At 30.2% G+C, this 21,403-nt stretch overlaps 18 non-coding genes across 18 annotated transcripts; all 18 read left to right on the top strand.

Moving 5' to 3' along the window:
- Window positions 1-212: 212 nt before the first annotated feature.
- TRNAT-CGU (transfer RNA threonine (anticodon CGU)) lies at window positions 213-285 on the top strand. The gene has a single exon. It is a non-coding gene; the product is annotated as a tRNA-Thr (tRNA).
- Window positions 286-720: 435 nt separating this feature from the next.
- Window positions 721-794, top strand: TRNAT-AGU (transfer RNA threonine (anticodon AGU)). Its single transcript has one exon. It is a non-coding gene; the product is annotated as a tRNA-Thr (tRNA).
- A 946-nt stretch (window positions 795-1,740) lies between these two features.
- On the top strand, window positions 1,741-1,813 carry TRNAM-CAU (transfer RNA methionine (anticodon CAU)). The gene has a single exon. It is a non-coding gene; the product is annotated as a tRNA-Met (tRNA).
- A 946-nt stretch (window positions 1,814-2,759) lies between these two features.
- Window positions 2,760-2,832, top strand: TRNAT-CGU (transfer RNA threonine (anticodon CGU)). Its single transcript has one exon. It is a non-coding gene; the product is annotated as a tRNA-Thr (tRNA).
- A 945-nt stretch (window positions 2,833-3,777) lies between these two features.
- Window positions 3,778-3,850, top strand: TRNAT-CGU (transfer RNA threonine (anticodon CGU)). The gene has a single exon. It is a non-coding gene; the product is annotated as a tRNA-Thr (tRNA).
- A 435-nt stretch (window positions 3,851-4,285) lies between these two features.
- Window positions 4,286-4,359, top strand: TRNAT-AGU (transfer RNA threonine (anticodon AGU)). Its single transcript has one exon. It is a non-coding gene; the product is annotated as a tRNA-Thr (tRNA).
- A 1,966-nt stretch (window positions 4,360-6,325) lies between these two features.
- TRNAT-CGU (transfer RNA threonine (anticodon CGU)) lies at window positions 6,326-6,398 on the top strand. Its single transcript has one exon. It is a non-coding gene; the product is annotated as a tRNA-Thr (tRNA).
- A 944-nt stretch (window positions 6,399-7,342) lies between these two features.
- Window positions 7,343-7,416, top strand: TRNAP-CGG (transfer RNA proline (anticodon CGG)). Its single transcript has one exon. It is a non-coding gene; the product is annotated as a tRNA-Pro (tRNA).
- A 946-nt stretch (window positions 7,417-8,362) lies between these two features.
- TRNAT-CGU (transfer RNA threonine (anticodon CGU)) lies at window positions 8,363-8,435 on the top strand. The gene has a single exon. It is a non-coding gene; the product is annotated as a tRNA-Thr (tRNA).
- A 2,982-nt stretch (window positions 8,436-11,417) lies between these two features.
- TRNAT-CGU (transfer RNA threonine (anticodon CGU)) lies at window positions 11,418-11,490 on the top strand. Its single transcript has one exon. It is a non-coding gene; the product is annotated as a tRNA-Thr (tRNA).
- A 434-nt stretch (window positions 11,491-11,924) lies between these two features.
- On the top strand, window positions 11,925-11,998 carry TRNAT-AGU (transfer RNA threonine (anticodon AGU)). Its single transcript has one exon. It is a non-coding gene; the product is annotated as a tRNA-Thr (tRNA).
- Window positions 11,999-13,454: 1,456 nt separating this feature from the next.
- Window positions 13,455-13,527, top strand: TRNAT-CGU (transfer RNA threonine (anticodon CGU)). The gene has a single exon. It is a non-coding gene; the product is annotated as a tRNA-Thr (tRNA).
- A 944-nt stretch (window positions 13,528-14,471) lies between these two features.
- TRNAP-CGG (transfer RNA proline (anticodon CGG)) lies at window positions 14,472-14,545 on the top strand. Its single transcript has one exon. It is a non-coding gene; the product is annotated as a tRNA-Pro (tRNA).
- Window positions 14,546-15,491: 946 nt separating this feature from the next.
- On the top strand, window positions 15,492-15,564 carry TRNAT-CGU (transfer RNA threonine (anticodon CGU)). Its single transcript has one exon. It is a non-coding gene; the product is annotated as a tRNA-Thr (tRNA).
- A 1,964-nt stretch (window positions 15,565-17,528) lies between these two features.
- Window positions 17,529-17,601, top strand: TRNAT-CGU (transfer RNA threonine (anticodon CGU)). Its single transcript has one exon. It is a non-coding gene; the product is annotated as a tRNA-Thr (tRNA).
- Window positions 17,602-18,035: 434 nt separating this feature from the next.
- Window positions 18,036-18,109, top strand: TRNAT-AGU (transfer RNA threonine (anticodon AGU)). Its single transcript has one exon. It is a non-coding gene; the product is annotated as a tRNA-Thr (tRNA).
- Window positions 18,110-19,565: 1,456 nt separating this feature from the next.
- On the top strand, window positions 19,566-19,638 carry TRNAT-CGU (transfer RNA threonine (anticodon CGU)). Its single transcript has one exon. It is a non-coding gene; the product is annotated as a tRNA-Thr (tRNA).
- Window positions 19,639-20,582: 944 nt separating this feature from the next.
- TRNAP-CGG (transfer RNA proline (anticodon CGG)) lies at window positions 20,583-20,656 on the top strand. Its single transcript has one exon. It is a non-coding gene; the product is annotated as a tRNA-Pro (tRNA).
- The last annotated feature ends 747 nt before the right edge of the window (window positions 20,657-21,403 follow it).

Raw genomic sequence — 21,403 nt, 5'->3', positions numbered from 1 at the left:
TAATACCTTCATGAAAAAAAATTGTAAAGAATTCAAGAAATGAAATTGGGTTTTATAAGAGTACCTGTTTATTAAAACATATTAATCCTTGCGTAGTGATTGAGTATCTTTTCGTGTTTAAGATTACAATACATATAAAGAAGAATTTATAGCAGAAAACACATTTTCATCATCAACAATAAATTATTTATGCATTTTTTACTATTAACGTTGGTGCTGTGGCTTAGTGGTTAAAGCGCCTGTCTCGTAAACAGGAAATCCTGAGTTCAATTCTCAGCAGCACCTAACTGTTTTCTCCATGCTTTACGAATAATTTTCATCAAACAAGTGTTGAATACAATTTAAGAATAAACATCTGGTTCTATGAACTTTAGAATAAGTTATCTTAAAAATTAAATAAAATGCTTGGTATTGTGAAGATTTTTGTAGGAATGCATTGACTGAAATAGGGAAAAGAAAATGACAAAGAACAAGATAGAGGTGAATGATCACTCTATCGTTGAATTCAACTAATCCATTCTTTAGCAAGGTATATTTTAAAATGATATGAATAGGGTAAACTTCAAATTAGAGAGGTGTTTTTGAATAAGTGAAGAGTCTTCATTCATCTTAAGTGTTTGAACGGAGAAGTGTGTGAACTTAGAAAAGAATATGAAAGGGAAAAAGCAATATTCTCTTGAACACCATAAAGAAAAGTGTTTCAAAATTAAGAATCAAGTGGGTGCTGTGGCTTAGCTGGTTAAAGCGCCTGTCTAGTAAACAGGAAATCCTGAGTTCAATTCTCAGCAGCACCTAATTGTTTTCTCCATGCTTTCCAAATAATTTTCATCAAACAAGTGTTGAATACAATTTAAGAATAAACATCTGGTTCTATGAACTTTAGAATAAGTTATCTTAAAAATTAAATAAAATGCTTGGTATTGTGAAGATTTTTGTAGGAATGCATTGACTGAAATAGGGAAAAGAAAATGACAAAGAACAAGATAGAGGTGAATGATCACTCTATTTTTGAATTCAACTAATCCATTCTTCAGCAAGGTATATTTTAAAATGATATGAATAGGGTAAAATTCAAATTAGAGAGGTGTTTTTGAATAAGTGAAGAGTCTTCATTCATCTTAAGTGTTTGAGTAGAGCAGGGTGTGAACTTAGAAAAGAATATGAAAGTGAAAAAGCAATATTCTCTTGAACACCATAAAGAAAAGTGTTTCAAAACTAAGAATCAACTGGGTGCTGTGGCTTAGATGGTTAAAGCGCCTGTCTAGTAACCAGGAGATCCTGAGTTCAACTCTCAGCAGCGCCTTGCTTTTCTCATTGTTATATAACAAATCATTTTCATTAGGTCTTATTCCGATACAATTAAAATATAAAAGTCTGATTCATCTTACTGTTGAACAGATCATCTTAAACCTTATAAAAACCCAAGTATTTTCAAGATTATAGAATGAATACTGTTATTGCAAAATGAAAAAAATACATATCTATGAGAAAGAGGTAGATGAAATTTCTACCTAGATTTGAGCAATATTAATACCTTCATGAAAAAAAATTGTAAAGAATTCAAGAAATGAAATTGGGTTTTATAAGAGTACCTGTTTATTAAAACATATTAATCCTTGCGTAGTGATTGAGTATCTTTTCGTGTTTAAGATCACAATACATATAAAGAAGAATTTATAGCAGAAAACACATTTTCATCATCAACAATAAATTATTTATGCATTTTTTACTATTAACGGTGGTGCTGTGGCTTAGTGGTTAAAGCGCCTGTCTCATAAACAGGAAATCCTGAGTTCAATTCTCAGCAGCACCTAACTGTTTTCTCCATGCTTTCCGAATAATTTTCATCAAACAAGTGTTAAATACAATTTAAGAATAAACATCTGGTTCTATGAACTTTAGAATAAGTTATCTTAAAAATTAAATAAAATGCTTGGTATTGTGAAGATTTTTGTAGGAATGCATTGACTGAAATAGGGAAAAGAAAATGACAAAGAACAAGATAGAGGTGAATGATCACTCTATCGTTGAATTCAACTAATCCATTCTTTAGCAAGGTATATTTTAAAATGATATGAATAGGGTAAACTTCAAATTAGAGAGGTGTTTTTGAATAAGTGAAGAGTCTTCATTCATCTTAAGTGTTTGAGTGGAGAAGTGTGTGAACTTAGAAAAGAATATGAAAGGGAAAAAGCAATATTCTCTTGAACACCATAAAGAAAAGTGTTTCAAAATTAAAAATCAAGTGGGTGCTGTGGCTTAGCTGGTTAAAGCGCCTGTATAGTAAACAGGAGATCCTGAGTTCAACTCCCAGCAGCGCCTTGCTTTTCTCATTGTTATATAACAAATCATTTTCATTAGGTCTTATTCCGATACAATTTAAATATAAAAGTCTGATTCATCTTACTGTTAAAAAGATCATCTTAAACCTTATAAAAACCCAAGTATTTTCAAGATTATAGAATGAATACTGGTATTGCAAAATGAAAAAAAATACATATCTATGAGAAAGACGTAGATGAAATATCTACCTAGATTTGAGCAATATTAATACCTTCATGAGTAAAATTGTAAAGAATTCAAGAAATGAAATTGAGTTTTATAAGAGTACCTGTTTATTAAAACATATTAATCCTTGCGTAGTGATTGAGTATCTTTTCGTGTTTAAGATTACAATACATATAAAGAAGAATTTATAGCAGAAAACACATTTTCATCATCAACAATAAATGATTTATGCATTTTTTACTATTAACGTTGGTGCTGTGGCTTAGTGGTTAAAGCGCCTGTCTCGTAAACAGGAAATCCTGAGTTCAACTCTCAGCAGCACCTAACTGTTTTCTCCATGCTTTCCGAATAATTTTCATCAAACAAGTGTTGAATACAATTTAAGAATAAACATCTGGTTCTATGAACTTTAGAATACGTTATCTTAAAAATTAAATAAAATGCTTGGTATTGTGAAGATTTTTGTAGGAATGCATTGACTGAAATAGGGAAAAGAAAATGACAAAGAACAAGATAGAGGTGAATGATCACTCTATTGTTGAATTCAACTAATCCATTCTTCAGCAAGGTATATTTTAAAATGATATGAATAGGGTAAAATTCAAATTAGAGAGGTGTTTTTGAATAAGTGAAGAGTCTTCATTCATCTTAAGTGTTTGAGTGGAGAAGTGTGTGGACTTAGAAAAGAATATGAAAGAGAAAAAGAAATATTCTCTTGAACACCATAAAGAAAAGTGTTTCAAAATTAAGAATCAAGTGGGTGATGTGGCTTAGCTAGTTAAAGCGCCTGTCTAGTAAACAGGAGATCCTGAGTTCAACTCTCAGCAGTGCCTTGCTTTTCTCATTGTTATATAACAAATCATTTTCATTAGGTCTTATTCCGATACAATTAAAATATAAAAGTCTTATTCATCTTACTGTTGAACAGATCATCTTAAACCTCATAAAAACCCAAGTATATTCAAGATTATAGAATGAATACTGTTATTGCAAAATGAAAAAAATACATATCTATGAAAAAGAGGTAGATGAAATTTCTACCTAGATTTGAGCAATATTAATACCTTCATGAAAAAAATTGTAAAGAATTCAAGAAATGAAATTGGGTTTTATAAGAGTACCTGTTTATTAAAACATATTAATCCTTGCGTAGTGATTGAGTATCTTTTCGTGTTTAAGATTACAATACATATAAAGAAGAATTTATAGCAGAAAACACATTTTCATCATCAACAATAAATTATTTATGCATTTTTTACTTATAACGTTGGTGCTGTGGCTTAGTGGTTAAAGCGCCTGTCTCGTAAACAGGAAATCCTGAGTTCAATTCTCAGCAGCACCTAACTGTTTTCTCCATGCTTTCCGAATAATTTTCATCAAACAAGTGTTGAATACAATTTAAGAATAAACATCTGGTTCTATGAACTTTAGAATAAGTTATCTTAAAAATTAAATAAAATGCTTGGTATTGTGAAGATTTTTGTAGGAATGCATTGACTGAAATAGGGAAAAGAAAATGACAAAGAACAAGATAGAGGTGAATGATCACTCTATCGTTGAATTCAACTAATCCATTCTTTAGCAAGGTATATTTTAAAATGATATGAATAGGGTAAACTTCAAATTAGAGAGGTGTTTTTGAATAAGTGAAGAGTCTTCATTCATCTTAAGTGTTTGAACGGAGAAGTGTGTGAACTTAGAAAAGAATATGAAAGGGAAAAAGCAATATTCTCTTGAACACCATAAAGAAAAGTGTTTCAAAATTAAGAATCAAGTGGGTGCTGTGGCTTAGCTGGTTAAAGCGCCTGTCTAGTAAACAGGAGATCCTGAGTTCAACTCCCAGCAGCGCCTTGCTTTTCTCATTGTTATATAACAAATCATTTTCATTATGTCTTATTCCGATACAATTAAAATATAAAAGTCTGATTCATCTTACTGTTAAAAAGATCATCTTAAACCTTATAAAAACCCAAGTATTTTCAAGATTATAAAATGAATACTGTTATTGCAAAATGAAAAAAAATACATATCTATGAGAAAGACGTAGATGAAATTTCTACCTAGATTTGAGCAATATTAATACCTTCATGAATAAAATTGTAAAGAATTCAAGAAATGAAATTGAGTTTTATAAGAGTACCTGTTTATTAAAACATATTAATCCTTGCGTAGTGATTGAGTATCTTTTCGTGTTTAAGATTACAATACATATAAAGAAGAATTTATAGCAGAAAACACATTTTCATCATCAACAATAAATGATTTATGCATTTTTTACTATTAACGTTGGTGCTGTGGCTTAGTGGTTAAAGCGCCTGTCTCTTAAACAGGAAATCCTGAGTTCAACTCTCAGCAGCACCTAACTGTTTTCTCCATGCTTTCCGAATAATTTTCATCAAACAAGTGTTGAATACAATTTAAGAATAAACATCTGGTTCTATGAACTTTAGAATAAGTTATCTTAAAAATTAAATAAAATGCTTGGTATTGTGAAGATTTTTGTAGGAATGCATTGACTGAAATAGGGAAAAGAAAATGACAAAGAACAAGATAGAGGTGAATGATCACTCTATCGTTGAATTCAACTAATCCATTCTTTAGCAAGGTATATTTTAAAATGATATGAATAGGGTGAATTTCAAATTAGAGAGGTGTTTTTGAATAAGTGAAGAGTCTTCATTCATCTTAAGTGTTTGAGTGGAGAAGTGTGTGAACTTAGAAAAGAATATGAAAGGGAAAAAGCAATATTCTCTTGAACACCATAAAGAAAAGTGTTTCAAAATTAAGAATCAAGTGGGTGCTGTGGCTTAGCTGGTTAAAGCGCCTGTCTAGTAAACAGGAAATCCTGAGTTCAATTCTCATCAGCACCTAACTGTTTTCTCCATGCTTTCCGAATAATTTTCATCAAACAAGTGTTGAATACAATTTAAGAATAAACATCTGGTTCTATGAACTTTAGAATAAGTTATCTTAAAAATTAAATAAAATGCTTGGTATTGTGAAGATTTTTGTAGGAATGCATTGACTGAAATAGGGAAAAGAAAATGACAAAGAACAAGATAGAGGTGAATGATCACTCTATCGTTGAATTCAACTAATCCATTCTTTAGCAAGGTATATTTTAAATTGATATGAATAGGGTAAACTTCAAATTAGAGAGGTGTTTTTGAATAAGTGAAGAGTCTTCATTCATCTTAAGTGTTTGAGTAGAGAAGTGTGTGAACTTAGAAAAGAATATGAAAGTGAAAAAGCAATATTCCCTTGAACACCATAAAGAAAAGTGTTTCAAAATTAAGAATCAAGTGGGTGCTGTGGCTTTGCTTGTTGAAGCGCCTGCCTAGTAAACAGGAGATCCTGAGTTCAACTCTCAGCAGTGCCTTGCTTTTCTCATTTTTATATAACAAATCATTTTCATTAGGTCTTATTCCGATACAATTAAAATATAAAAGTCTGATTCATCTTACTGTTGAACAGATCATCTTAAACCTTATAAAAAGCCAAGCATTTTCAAGATTATAGAATGAATACAGTTATTGCAAAATGAAAAAAACTACATATCTATGAGAAAGACGTAGATGAAATTTCTACCTAGATTTGAGCAATATTAATACCTTCATGAATAAAATTGTAAAGAATTCAAGAAATGAAATTGGGTTTTATAAGAGTACCTGTTTAATAAAAACATATTAATCCTTGCGTAGTGATTGAGTATCTTTTCGTGTTTAAGATTACAATACATATAAACAAGAATTTATAGCAGAAAACACATTTTCATCATCAACAATAAATTATTTATGCATTTTTTACTATTAACGTTGGTGCTGTGGCTTAGTGGTTAAAGCGCCTGTCTCGTAAACAGGAAATCCTGAGTTCAATTCTCAGCAGCACCTAACTGTTTTCTCCATGCTTTCCGAATAATTTTCATCAAACACATGTTGAATACAATTTAAGAATAAACATCTGGTTCTATGAACTTTAGAATAAGTTATCTTAACAATTAAATAAAATGATTGGTATTGTGAAGATTTTTGTAGGAATGCATTGACTGAAATAGGGAAATGAAAATGACAAAGAACAAGATAGAGGTGAATGATCACTCTATTGTTGAATTCAACTAATCCATTCTTCAGCAAGGTATAGGTTAAAATGATATGAATAGGGTAAACTTCAAATTAGAGAGGTGTTTTTGAATAAATGAAGAGTCTTCATTCATCTTAAGTGTTTGAGTAGAGAGGTGTGTGAAATTAGAAAAGAATATGAAAGTGAAAAAGCAATATTCTCTTGAACACCATAAAGAAAAGTGTTTCAAATTTAAGAATCAAGTTGGTGCTGTGGCTTAGCTGGTTAAAGCGCCTGTCTAGTAAACAGGACATCCTGAGTTCAACTCAGCAGCGCCTTGCTTTTCTCATTGTTATATAACAAATCATTTTCATTAGGTCTTATTCCGATACAATTAAAATATACAAGTCTGATTCATCTTACTGTTGAAAAGATCATCTTAAACCTTATAAAAACCCAAGTATTTTCAAGATTATAGAATGAATACTGTTATTGCAAAATGAAAAAAACTACATATCTATGAGAAAGACGTAGATGAAATTTCTACCTAGATTTGAGCAATATTAATACCTTCATGAATAAAATTGTAAAGAATTCAAGAAATGAAATTGGGTTTTATAAGTGTACCTGTTTATTAAAACATATTAATCCTTGCGTAGTGATTGAGTATCTTTTCGTGTTTAAGATTACAATACATATAAAGAAGAATTTATAGCAGAAAACACATTTTCATCATCAACAATAAATTGTTTATGCATTTTTTACTATTAATGTTGGTGCTGTGGCTTAGTGGTTAAAGCGCCTGTCTCGGAAACAGGAAATCCTGAGTTCAGTTCTCAGTAGCACTCAACTGTTTTCTCCATGCTTTCCGAATAATTTTCATCAAACAAGTGTTGAATACAATTTAAGAATAAACATCTGGTTCTATGAACTTTAGAATAAGTTATCTTAAAAATTAAATAAAATGCTTGGTATTGTGAAGATTTTTGTAGGAATGCATTGACTGAAATAGGGAAAAGAAAATGACAAAGAACAAGATAGAGGTGAATGATCACTCTATCGTTGAATTCAACTAATCCATTCTTTAGCAAGGTATATTTTAAAATGATATGAATAGGGTAAACTTCAAATTAGAGAGGTGTTTTTGAATAAGTGAAGAGTCTTCATTCATCTTAAGTGTTTGAGTGGAGAAGTGTGTGAACTTAGAAAAGAATATGAAAGGGAAAAAGCAATATTCTCTTGAACAGCATAAAGAAAAGTGTTTCAAAATTAAAAATCAAGTGGGTGCTGTGGCTTAGCTGGTTAAAGCGCCTGAATAGCAAACAGGAGATCCTGAGTTCAACTCCCAGCAGCGCCTTGCTTTTCTCATTGTTATATAACAAATCATTTTCATTAGGTCTTATTCCGATACAATTTAAATGTAAAAGTCTGATTCATCTTACTGTTAAAAAGATCATCTTAAACCTTATAAAAAACCAAGTATTTTCAAGATTATAGAATGAATACTGTTATTGCAAAATGAAAAAAAATACATATCTATGAGAAAGACGTAGATGAAATATCTACCTAGATTTGAGCAATATTAATACCTTCATGAGTAAAATTGTAAAGAATTCAAGAAATGAAATTGAGTTTTATAAGAGTACCTGTTTATTAAAACATATTAATCCTTGCGTAGTGATTGAGTATCTTTTCGTGTTTAAGATTACAATACATATAAAGAAGAATTTATAGCAGAAAACACATTTTCATCATCAACAATAAATGATTTATGCATTTTTTTAAGATTACCGTTGGTGCTGTGGCTTAGTGGTTAAAGCTCCTGTCTCGTAAACAGGAAATCCTGAGTTCAAATCTCAGCAGCACCTAACTGTTTTCTCCATGCTTTCCGAATAATTTTCATCAAACACATGTTGAATATAATTTAAGAATAAACATCTGGTTCTATGAACTTTAGAATAAGTTATCTTAACAATTAAATAAAATGATTGGTATTGTGAAGATTTTTGTAGGAATGCATTGACTGAAATAGGGAAAAGAAAATGACAAAGAACAAGATAGAGGTGAATGATCACTCTATTGTTGAATTCAACTAATCCATTCTTTAGCAAGGTATATTTTAAAATGATATGAATAGGGTAAACTTCAAATTAGATAGGTGTTTTTGAATAAGTGAAGAGTCTTCATTCATCTTAAGTGTTTGAGTAGAGAAGTGTGTGAACTTAGAAAAGAATATGAAAGTGAAAAAGCAATATTCTCTTGAACACCATAAAGAAAAGTGTTTCAAAATTAAGAATCAAGTGGGTGCTGTGGCTTAGCTGGTTAAAGCGCCTGTCTAGTAAACAGGAGATCCTGAGTTAAACTCTCAGCAGTGCCTTGCTTTGCTCATTGTAATATAACAAATCATTTTCATTAGGTCTTATTCCAATACAATTAAAATATAAAAGTCTGATTCATCTTACTGTTGAACAGATCATCTTAAACCTTATAAAAACCCAAGTATTTTCAAGATTATAGAATGAATACTGTTATTGCAAAATGAAAAAAATACATATCTATGAGAAAGAGGTAGATGAAATTTCTACCTAGATTTGAGCAATATTAATACCTTCATGAAAAAAAATTGTAAAGAATTCAAGAAATGAAATTGGGTTTTATAAGAGTACCTGTTTATTAAAACATATTAATCCAGCATAGTGATTGAGTATCTTTTCGTGTTTAAGATTAAAATACATATAAAGAAGAATTTATAGCAGAAAACACATTTTCATCATCAACAATAAATTATTTATGCATTTTTTACTATTAACGTTGGTGCTGTGGCTTAGTGGTTAAAGCGCTTGTCTCGTAAACAGGAAATCCCGAGTTCAATTCTCAGCAGCACCTAACTGTTTTCTCCATGCTTTCCGAATAATTTTCATCAAACAAGTGTTGAATACAATTTAAGAATAAACATCTGGTTCTATGAACTTTAGAATAAGTTATCTTAAAAATTAAATGAAATGCTTGGTATTGTGAAGATTTCTGTAGGAATGCATTGACTGAAATAGGGAAAAGAAAATGACAAAGAACAAGATAGAGGTGAATGATCACTCTATTTTTGAATTCAACTAATCCATTCTTCAGCAAGGTATATTTTAAAATGATATGAATAGGGTAAAATTCAAATTAGAGAGGTGTTTTTGAATAAGTGAAGAGTCTTCATTCATCTTAAGTGTTTGAGTGGAGAAGTGTGTGGACTTAGAAAAGAATATGAAAGTGAAAAAGCAATATTCTCTTGAACACCATAAAGAAAAGTGTTTCAAAATTAAGAATCAAGTGGGTGCTGTGGCTTAGCTAGTTAAAGCGCCTGTCTAGTAAACAGGAGATCCTCAGTTCAACTCTCAGCAGTGCCTTGCTTTTCTCATTGTTATATAACAAATCATTTTCATTAGGTCTTATTCCGATACAATTAAAGTATAAAAGTCTGATTCATCTTACTGTTGAACAGATCATCTTAAACCTTATAAAAAGCCAAGAATTTTCAAGATTATAGAATGAATACAGTTATTGCAAAATGAAAAAAATATATATCTATGAGAAAGAAGTAGATGAAATTTCTACCTAGATTTGAGCAATATTAATACCTTCATGAAAAAAATTGTAAAGAATTCAAGAAATGAAATTGGGTTTTATAAGAGTACCTGTTTATTAAAACATATTAATCCTTGCGCAGTGATTGAGTATCTTTTCGTGTTTAAGATTACAATACATATAAAGAAGAATTTATAGCAGAAAACACATTTTCATCATCAACAATAAATTATTTATGCATTTTTTACTATTAACGTTGGTGCTGTGGCTTAGTGGTTAAAACGTCTGTCTCGTAACCAGGAAATCCTGAGTTCAAATCTCAGCAGCACCTAACTGTTTTCTCCATGCTTTCCGAATAATTTTCATCAAACACATGTTGAATACAATTTAAGAATAAACATCTGGTTCTATGAACTTTAGAATAAGTTATCTTAAAAATTAAATAAAATGCTTGGTATTGTGAAGATTTTTGTAGGAATGCATTGACTGAAATAGGGAAAAGAAAATGACAAAGAACAAGATAGAGGTGAATGATCACTCTATCGTTGAATTCAACTAATCCATTCTTTAGCAAGTTATATTTTAAAATGATATGAATAGGGTAAACTTCAAATTAGAGAGGTGTTTTTGAATAAGTGAAGAGTCTTCATTCATCTTAAGTGTTTGAGTGGAGAAGTGTGTGAACTTAGAAAAGAATATGAAAGGGAAAAAGCAATATTCTCTTGAACACCATAAAGAAAAGTGTTTCAAAATTAAGAATCAAGTGGGTGCTGTGGCTTAGCTGGTTAAAGCGCCTGTATAGTAAACAGGAGATCCTGAGTTCAACTCCCAGCAGCGCCTTGCTTTTCTCATTGTTATATAACAAATCATTTTCATTAGGTCTTATTCCGATACAATTAAAATATAAAAGTCTGATTCATCTTACTGTTAAAAAGATCATCTTAAACCTTATAAAAACCCAAGTATTTTCAAGATTAGAGAATGAATACTGTTATTGCAATATGAAAAAAATACATATCTATGAGAAAGAGGTAGATTACATTTCTACCTAGATTTGAGCAATATTAATACCTTCATGAATAAAATTGTAAAGAATTCAAGAAATGAAATTGAGTTTTATAAGAGTACCTGTTTATTAAAACATATTAATCCTTGCGTAGTGATTGAGTATCTTTTCGTGTTTAAGATTACAATACATATAAAGAAGAATTTATAGCAGAAAACACATTTTCATCATCAACAATAAATGATTTATGTATTGTTTTAATATTACCGTTGGTGCTGTGGCTTAGTGGTTAAAGCTCCTGTCTCGTAAACAGGAAATCCTGAGTTCAAATCTCAGTAGCACCTAATTGTTTTCTCCATGCTTTCCAAATAATTTTCATCAAACAAGTGTTGAATACAATTTAAGAATAAACATCTGGTTCTATGAACTTTAGAATAAGTTATCTTAAAAATTAAATAAAATGCTTGGTATTGTGAAGATTTTTGTAGGAATGCATTGACTGAAATAGGAAAAGAAAATGACAAACAACAAGATAGAGGTGAATGATCACTCTATTTTTGAATTCAACTAATCCATTCTTCAGCAAGGTATATTTTAAAATGATATGAATAGGGTAAAATTCATATTAGAGAGGTGTTTTTGAATAAGTGAAGAGTCTTCATTCATCTTAAGTGTTTGAGTGGAGAAGTGTGTGGACTTAGAAAAGAATATGAAAGTGAAAAAGCAATATTCTCTTGAACACCATAAAGAACAGTGTTTCAAAATTAAGAATCAAGTGGGTGCTGTGGCTTAGCTGGTTAAAGCGCCTGTCCAGTAAACAGGAGATCCTGAGTTCAACTCTCAGCAGTACCTTGCTTTTCTCATTGTTATATAACAAATCATTTTCATTAGGTATTATTCCGATACAATTAAAATATAAAAGTCTGATTCATCTTACTGTTGAAAAGATTATCTTAAACCTTATAAAAACCCAAGTATTTTCAAGATTATAGAATGAATACTGTTATTGCAAAATGAAAAAAATACATATCTATGAGAAAGACGTAGATTAAATTTCTACCTAGATTTGAGCAATATTAATACCTTCATGAATAAAATTGTAAAGAATTCAAGAAATGAAATTGGGTTTTATAAGAGTACCTGTTTATTAAAACATATTAATCCTTGCGTAGTGATTGAGTATCTTTTCGTGTTTAAGATTACAATACATATAAAGAAAAATTTATAGCAGAAAACACATTTTCATCATCAACAATAAATTATTCATGCATTTTTTACTATTAACGTTGGTGCTGTGGCTTAGTGGTTAAAGCGCCTGTCTCGTAACCCTGAAATCCTGAGTTCAATTCTCAACAGCACCTAACTGTTTTCTCCATGCTTTCCGAATAATTTTCATCAAACAAGTGTTGAATACAATTTAAGAATAAACATCTGGTTCTATGAACTTTAGAATAAGTTATCTTAAAAATTTAATAAAATGCTTGGTATTGTGAAGATTTTTGTAGGAATGCATTGACTGAAATAGGGAAAAGAAAATGACAAAGAACAAGATAGAGGTGAATGATCACTCTATCGTTGAATTCAACTAATCCATTCTTTAGCAAGGTATATTTTAAATTGATATGAATAGGGTAAACTTCAAATTAGAGAGGTGTTTTTGAATAAGTGAAGAGTCTTCATTCATCTTAAGTGTTTGAGTAGAGAAGTGTGTGAACTTAGAAAAGAATATGAAAGTGAAAAAGCAATATTCCCTTGAACACCATAAAGAAAAGTGTTTCAAAATTAAGAATCAAGTGGGTGCTGTGGCGTTGCTTGTTGAAGCGCCTGCCTAGTAAACAGGAGATCCTGAGTTCAACTCTCAGCAGTGCCTTGCTTTTCTCATTTTTATATAACAAATCATTTTCATTAGGTCTTATTCCGATACAATTAAAATATAAAAGTCTGATTCATCTTACTGTTGAATAGATCATCTTAAACCTTATAAAAAGCCAAGAATTTTCAAGATTATAGAATGAATACAGTTATTGCAAAATGAAAAAAACTACATATCTATGAGAAAGACGTAGATGAAATTTCTACCTAGATTTGAGCAATATTAATACCTTCATGAATAAAATTGTAAAGAATTCAAGAAATGAAATTGGGTTTTATAAGAGTACCTGTTTAATAAAAACATATTAATCCTTGCGTAGTGATTGAGTATCTTTTCGTGTTTAAGATTACAATACATATAAACAAGAATTTATAGCAGAAAACACATTTTCATCATCAACAATAAATTATTTATGCATTTTTTACTATTAACGTTGGTGCTGTGGCTTAGTGGTTAAAGCGCCTGTCTCGTAAACAGGAAATCCTGAGATCAATTCTCAGCAGCACCTAACTGTTTTCTCCATGCTTTCCGAATAATTTTCATCAAACACATGTTGAATACAATTTAAGAATAAACATCTGGTTCTATGAACTTTAGAATAAGTTATCTTAACAATTAAATAAAATGATTGGTATTGTGAAGATTTTTGTAGGAATGCATTGACTGAAATAGGGAAATGAAAATGACAAAGAACAAGATAGAGGTGAATGATCACTCTATTGTTGAATTCAACTAATCCATTCTTCAGCAAGGTATAGGTTAAAATGATATGAATAGGGTAAACTTCAAATTAGAGAGGTGTTTTTGAATAAATGAAGAGTCTTCATTCATCTTAAGTGTTTGAGTAGAGACGTGTGTGAAATTAGAAAAGAATATGAAAGTGAAAAAGCAATATTCTCTTGAACACCATAAAGAAAAGTGTTTCAAATTTAAGAATCAAGTGGGTGCTGTGGCTTAGCTGGTTAAAGCGCCTGTCTAGTAAACAGGACATCCTGAGTTCAACTCAGCAGCGCCTTGCTTTTCTCATTGTTATATAACAAATCATTTTCATTAGGTCTTATTCCGATACAATTAAAATATACAAGTCTGATTCATCTTACTGTTGAAAAGATCATCTTAAACCTTATAAAAACCCAAGTATTTTCAAGATTATAGAATGAATACTGTTATTGCAAAATGAAAAAAACTACATATCTATGAGAAAGACGTAGATGAAATTTCTACCTAGATTTGAGCAATATTAATACCTTCATGAATAAAATTGTAAAGAATTCAAGAAATGAAATTGGGTTTTATAAGTGTACCTGTTTATTAAAACATATTAATCCTTGCGTAGTGATTGAGTATCTTTTCGTGTTTAAGATTACAATACATATAAAGAAGAATTTATAGCAGAAAACACATTTTCATCATCAACAATAAATTGTTTATGCATTTTTTACTATTAATGTTGGTGCTGTGGCTTAGTGGTTAAAGCGCCTGTCTCGGAAACAGGAAATCCTGAGTTCAGTTCTCAGTAGCACTCAACTGTTTTCTCCATGCTTTCCGAATAATTTTCATCAAACAAGTGTTGAATACAATTTAAGAATAAACATCTGGTTCTATGAACTTTAGAATAAGTTATCTTAAAAATTAAATAAAATGCTTGGTATTGTGAAGATTTTTGTAGGAATGCATTGACTGAAATAGGGAAAAGAAAATGACAAAGAACAAGATAGAGGTGAATGATCACTCTATCGTTGAATTCAACTAATCCATTCTTTAGCAAGGTATATTTTAAAATGATATGAATAGGGTAAACTTCAAATTAGAGAGGTGTTTTTGAATAAGTGAAGAGTCTTCATTCATCTTAAGTGTTTGAGTGGAGAAGTGTGTGAACTTAGAAAAGAATATGAAAGGGAAAAAGCAATATTCTCTTGAACAGCATAAAGAAAAGTGTTTCAAAATTAAAAATCAAGTGGGTGCTGTGGCTTAGCTGGTTAAAGCGCCTGAATAGCAAACAGGAGATCCTGAGTTCAACTCCCAGCAGCGCCTTGCTTTTCTCATTGTTATATAACAAATCATTTTCATTAGGTCTTATTCCGATACAATTTAAATGTAAAAGTCTGATTCATCTTACTGTTAAAAAGATCATCTTAAACCTTATAAAAAACCAAGTATTTTCAAGATTATAGAATGAATACTGTTATTGCAAAATGAAAAAAAATACATATCTATGAGAAAGACGTAGATGAAATATCTACCTAGATTTGAGCAATATTAATACCTTCATGAGTAAAATTGTAAAGAATTCAAGAAATGAAATTGAGTTTTATAAGAGTACCTGTTTATTAAAACATATTAATCCTTGCGTAGTGATTGAGTATCTTTTCGTGTTTAAGATTACAATACATATAAAGAAGAATTCATAGCAGAAAACACATTTTCATCATCAACAATAAATGATTTATGCATTTTTTTAAGATTACCGTTGGTGCTGTGGCTTAGTGGTTAAAGCTCCTGTCTCGTAAACAGGAAATCCTGAGTTCAAATCTCAGCAGCACCTAACTGTTTTCTCCATGCTTTCCGAATAATTTTCATCAAACACATGTTGAATATAATTTAAGAATAAACATCTGGTTCTATGAACTTTAGAATAAGTTATCTTAACAATTAAATAAAATGATTGGTATTGTGAAGATTTTTGTAGGAATGCATTGACTGAAATAGGGAAAAGAAAATGACAAAGAACAAGATAGAGGTGAATGATCACTCTATTGTTGAATTCAACTAATCCATTCTTTAGCAAGGTATATTTTAAAATGATATGAATAGGGTAAACTTCAAATTAGATAGGTGTTTTTGAATAAGTGAAGAGTCTTCATTCATCTTAAGTGTTTGAGTAGAGAAGTGTGTGAACTTAGAAAAGAATATGAAAGTGAAAAAGCAATATTCTCTTGAACACCATAAAGAAAAGTGTTTCAAAATTAAGAATCAAGTGGGTGCTGTGGCTTAGCTAGTTAAAGCGCCTGTCTAGTAAACAGGAGATCCTCAGTTCAACTCTCAGCAGTGCCTTGCTTTTCTCATTGTTATATAACAAATCATTTTCATTAGGTCTTATTCCGATACAATTAAAGTATAAAAGTCTGATTCATCTTACTGTTGAACAGATCATCTTAAACCTTATAAAAAGCCAAGAATTTTCAAGATTATAGAATGAATACAGTTATTGCAAAATGAAAAAAATATATATCTATGAGAAAGAAGTAGATGAAATTTCTACCTAGATTTGAGCAATATTAATACCTTCATGAAAAAAATTGTAAAGAATTCAAGAAATGAAATTGGGTTTTATAAGAGTACCTGTTTATTAAAACATATTAATCCTTGCGCAGTGATTGAGTATCTTTTCGTGTTTAAGATTACAATACATATAAAGAAGAATTTATAGCAGAAAACACATTTTCATCATCAACAATAAATTATTTATGCATTTTTTACTATTAACGTTGGTGCTGTGGCTTAGTGGTTAAAACGTCTGTCTCGTAACCAGGAAATCCTGAGTTCAAATCTCAGCAGCACCTAACTGTTTTCTCCATGCTTTCCGAATAATTTTCATCAAACACATGTTGAATACAATTTAAGAATAAACATCTGGTTCTATGAACTTTAGAATAAGTTATCTTAAAAATTAAATAAAATGCTTGGTATTGTGAAGATTTTTGTAGGAATGCATTGACTGAAATAGGGAAAAGAAAATGACAAAGAACAAGATAGAGGTGAATGATCACTCTATCGTTGAATTCAACTAATCCATTCTTTAGCAAGTTATATTTTAAAATGATATGAATAGGGTAAACTTCAAATTAGAGAGGTGTTTTTGAATAAGTGAAGAGTCTTCATTCATCTTAAGTGTTTGAGTGGAGAAGTGTGTGAACTTAGAAAAGAATATGAAAGGGAAAAAGCAATATTCTCTTGAACACCATAAAGAAAAGTGTTTCAAAATTAAGAATCAAGTGGGTGCTGTGGCTTAGCTGGTTAAAGCGCCTGTATAGTAAACAGGAGATCCTGAGTTCAACTCCCAGCAGCGCCTTGCTTTTCTCATTGTTATATAACAAATCATTTTCATTAGGTCTTATTCCGATACAATTAAAATATAAAAGTCTGATTCATCTTACTGTTAAAAAGATCATCTTAAACCTTATAAAAACCCAAGTATTTTCAAGATTAGAGAATGAATACTGTTATTGCAATATGAAAAAAATACATATCTATGAGAAAGAGGTAGATTACATTTCTACCTAGATTTGAGCAATATTAATACCTTCATGAATAAAATTGTAAAGAATTCAAGAAATGAAATTGAGTTTTATAAGAGTACCTGTTTATTAAAACATATTAATCCTTGCGTAGTGATTGAGTATCTTTTCGTGTTTAAGATTACAATACATATAAAGAAGAATTTATAGCAGAAAACACATTTTCATCATCAACAATAAATGATTTATGTATTGTTTTAATATTACCGTTGGTGCTGTGGCTTAGTGGTTAAAGCTCCTGTCTCGTAAACAGGAAATCCTGAGTTCAAATCTCAGTAGCACCTAATTGTTTTCTCCATGCTTTCCAAATAATTTTCATCAAACAAGTGTTGAATACAATTTAAGAATAAACATCTGGTTCTATGAACTTTAGAATAAGTTATCTTAAAAATTAAATAAAATGCTTGGTATTGTGAAGATTTTTGTAGGAATGCATTGACTGAAATAGGAAAAGAAAATGACAAACAACAAGATAGAGGTGAATGATCACTCTATTTTTGAATTCAACTAATCCATTCTTCAGCAAGGTATATTTTAAAATGATATGAATAGGGTAAAATTCAAATTAGAGAGGTGTTTTTGAATAAGTGAAGAGTCTTCATTCATCTTAAGTGTTTGAGTGGAGAAGTGTGTGGACTTAGAAAAGAATATGAAAGTGAAAAAGCAATATTCTCTTGAACACCATAAAGAACAGTGTTTCAAAATTAAGAATCAAGTGGGTGCTGTGGCTTAGCTGGTTAAAGCGCCTGTCCAGTAAACAGGAGATCCTGAGTTCAACTCTCAGCAGTACCTTGCTTTTCTCATTGTTATATAACAAATCATTTTCATTAGGTATTATTCCGATACAATTAAAATATAAAAGTCTGATTCATCTTACTGTTGAAAAGATTATCTTAAACCTTATAAAAACCCAAGTATTTTCAAGATTATAGAATGAATACTGTTATTGCAAAATGAAAAAAATACATATCTATGAGAAAGACGTAGATTAAATTTCTACCTAGATTTGAGCAATATTAATACCTTCATGAATAAAATTGTAAATAATTCAAGAAATGAAATTGGGTTTTATAAGAGTACCTGTTTATTAAAACATATTAATCCTTGCGTAGTGATTGAGTATCTTTTCGTGTTTAAGATTACAATACATATAAAGAAAAATTTATAGCAGAAAACACATTTTCATCATCAACAATAAATTATTCATGCATTTTTTACTATTAACGTTGGTGCTGTGGCTTAGTGGTTAAAGCGCCTGTCTCGTAACCCTGAAATCCTGAGTTCAATTCTCAACAGCACCTAACTGTTTTCTCCATGCTTTCCGAATAATTTTCATCAAACAAGTGTTGAATACAATTTAAGAATAAACATCTGGTTCTATGAACTTTAGAATAAGTTATCTTAAAAATTTAATAAAATGCTTGGTATTGTGAAGATTTTTGTAGGAATGCATTGACTGAAATAGGGAAAAGAAAATGACAAAGAACAAGATAGAGGTGAATGATCACTCTATCGTTGAATTCAACTAATCCATTCTTTAGCAAGGTATATTTTAAATTGATATGAATAGGGTAAACTTCAAATTAGAGAGGTGTTTTTGAATAAGTGAAGAGTCTTCATTCATCTTAAGTGTTTGAGTAGAGAAGTGTGTGAACTTAGAAAAGAATATGAAAGTGAAAAAGCAATATTCCCTTGAACACCATAAAGAAAAGTGTTTCAAAATTAAGAATCAAGTGGGTGCTGTGGCGTTGCTTGTTGAAGCGCCTGCCTAGTAAACAGGAGATCCTGAGTTCAACTCTCAGCAGTGCCTTGCTTTTCTCATTTTTATATAACAAATCATTTTCATTAGGTCTTATTCCGATACAATTAAAATATAAAAGTCTGATTCATCTTACTGTTGAATAGATCATCTTAAACCTTATAAAAAGCCAAGAATTTTCAAGATTATAGAATGAATACAGTTATTGCAAAATGAAAAAAACTACATATCTATGAGAAAGACGTAGATGAAATTTCTACCTAGATTTGAGCAATATTAATACCTTCATGAATAAAATTGTAAAGAATTCAAGAAATGAAATTGGGTTTTATAAGAGTACCTGTTTAATAAAAACATATTAATCCTTGCGTAGTGATTGAGTATCTTTTCGTGTTTAAGATTACAATACATATAAACAAGAATTTATAGCAGAAAACACATTTTCATCATCAACAATAAATTATTTATGCATTTTTTACTATTAACGTTGGTGCTGTGGCTTAGTGGTTAAAGCGCCTGTCTCGTAAACAGGAAATCCTGAGATCAATTCTCAGCAGCACCTAACTGTTTTCTCCATGCTTTCCGAATAATTTTCATCAAACACATGTTGAATACAATTTAAGAATAAACATCTGGTTCTATGAACTTTAGAATAAGTTATCTTAACAATTAAATAAAATGATTGGTATTGTGAAGATTTTTGTAGGAATGCATTGACTGAAATAGGGAAATGAAAATGACAAAGAACAAGATAGAGGTGAATGATCACTCTATTGTTGAATTCAACTAATCCATTCTTCAGCAAGGTATAGGTTAAAATGATATGAATAGGGTAAACTTCAAATTAGAGAGGTGTTTTTGAATAAATGAAGAGTCTTCATTCATCTTAAGTGTTTGAGTAGAGACGTGTGTGAAATTAGAAAAGAATATGAAAGTGAAAAAGCAATATTCTCTTGAACACCATAAAGAAAAGTGTTTCAAATTTAAGAATCAAGTGGGTGCTGTGGCTTAGCTGGTTAAAGCGCCTGTCTAGTAAACAGGACATCCTGAGTTCAACTCAGCAGCGCCTTGCTTTTCTCATTGTTATATAACAAATCATTTTCATTAGGTCTTATTCCGATACAATTAAAATATACAAGTCTGATTCATCTTACTGTTGAAAAGATCATCTTAAACCTTATAAAAACCCAAGTATTTTCAAGATTATAGAATGAATACTGTTATTGCAAAATGAAAAAAACTACATATCTATGAGAAAGACGTAGATGAAATTTCTACCTAGATTTGAGCAATATTAATACCTTCGTGAATAAAATTGTAAAGAATTCAAGAAATGAAATTGGGTTTTATAAGTGTACCTGTTTATTAAAACATATTAATCCTTGCGTAGTGATTGAGTATCTTTTCGTGTTTAAGATTACAATACATATAAAGAAGAATTTATAGCAGAAAACACATTTTCATCATCAACAATAAATTGTTTATGCATTTTTTACTATTAATGTTGGTGCTGTGGCTTAGTGGTTAAAGCGCCTGTCTCGGAAACAGGAAATCCTGAGTTCAGTTCTCAGTAGCACTCAACTGTTTTCTCCATGCTTTCCGAATAATTTTCATCAAACAAGTGTTGAATACAATTTAAGAATAAACATCTGGTTCTATGAACTTTAGAATAAGTTATCTTAAAAATTAAATAAAATGCTTGGTATTGTGAAGATTTTTGTAGGAATGCATTGACTGAAATAGGGAAAAGAAAATGACAAAGAACAAGATAGAGGTGAATGATCACTCTATTGTTGAATTCAACTAATCCATTCTTTAGCAAGGTATATTTTAAATTGATATGAATAGGGTAAACTTCAAATTAGAGAGGTGTTTTTGAATAAGTGAAGAGTCTTCATTCATCTTAAGTGTTTGAGTAGAGAAGTGTGTGAACTTAGAAAAGAATATGAAAGTGAAAAAGCAATATTCCCTTGAACACCATAAAGAAAAGTGTTTCAAAATTAAGAATCAAGTGGGTGCTGTGGCTTAGCTTGTTAAAGCACCTGTCTAGTAAACAGGAGATCCTGAGTTCAACTCTCAGCAGTGTCTTGCTTTTCTCATTGTTATTTAACAAATCATTTTCATTTGGTCTTATTCCGATACAATTAAAATATAAAAGTCTGATTCATCTTACTGTTGAACAGATCATCTTAAATCTTATAAAAACCCAAGTATTTTCAAGATTATAGAATGATTACTGTTATTGCAAAATGAAAAAAATACATATCTATGAGAAAGACGTAGATGAAATTTCTACCTAGATTGGAGCAATAGTAATACCTTTATGA

Source organism: Lissotriton vulgaris, chromosome 12 (genome assembly GCF_964263255.1).
Source record: "Lissotriton vulgaris chromosome 12, aLisVul1.2, whole genome shotgun sequence".
Lineage (NCBI taxonomy): Eukaryota > Metazoa > Chordata > Amphibia > Caudata > Salamandridae > Lissotriton > Lissotriton vulgaris.
Note: the sequence above shows the minus strand (reverse complement) of the source record. Positions and strands in the feature narration are given on the sequence as shown.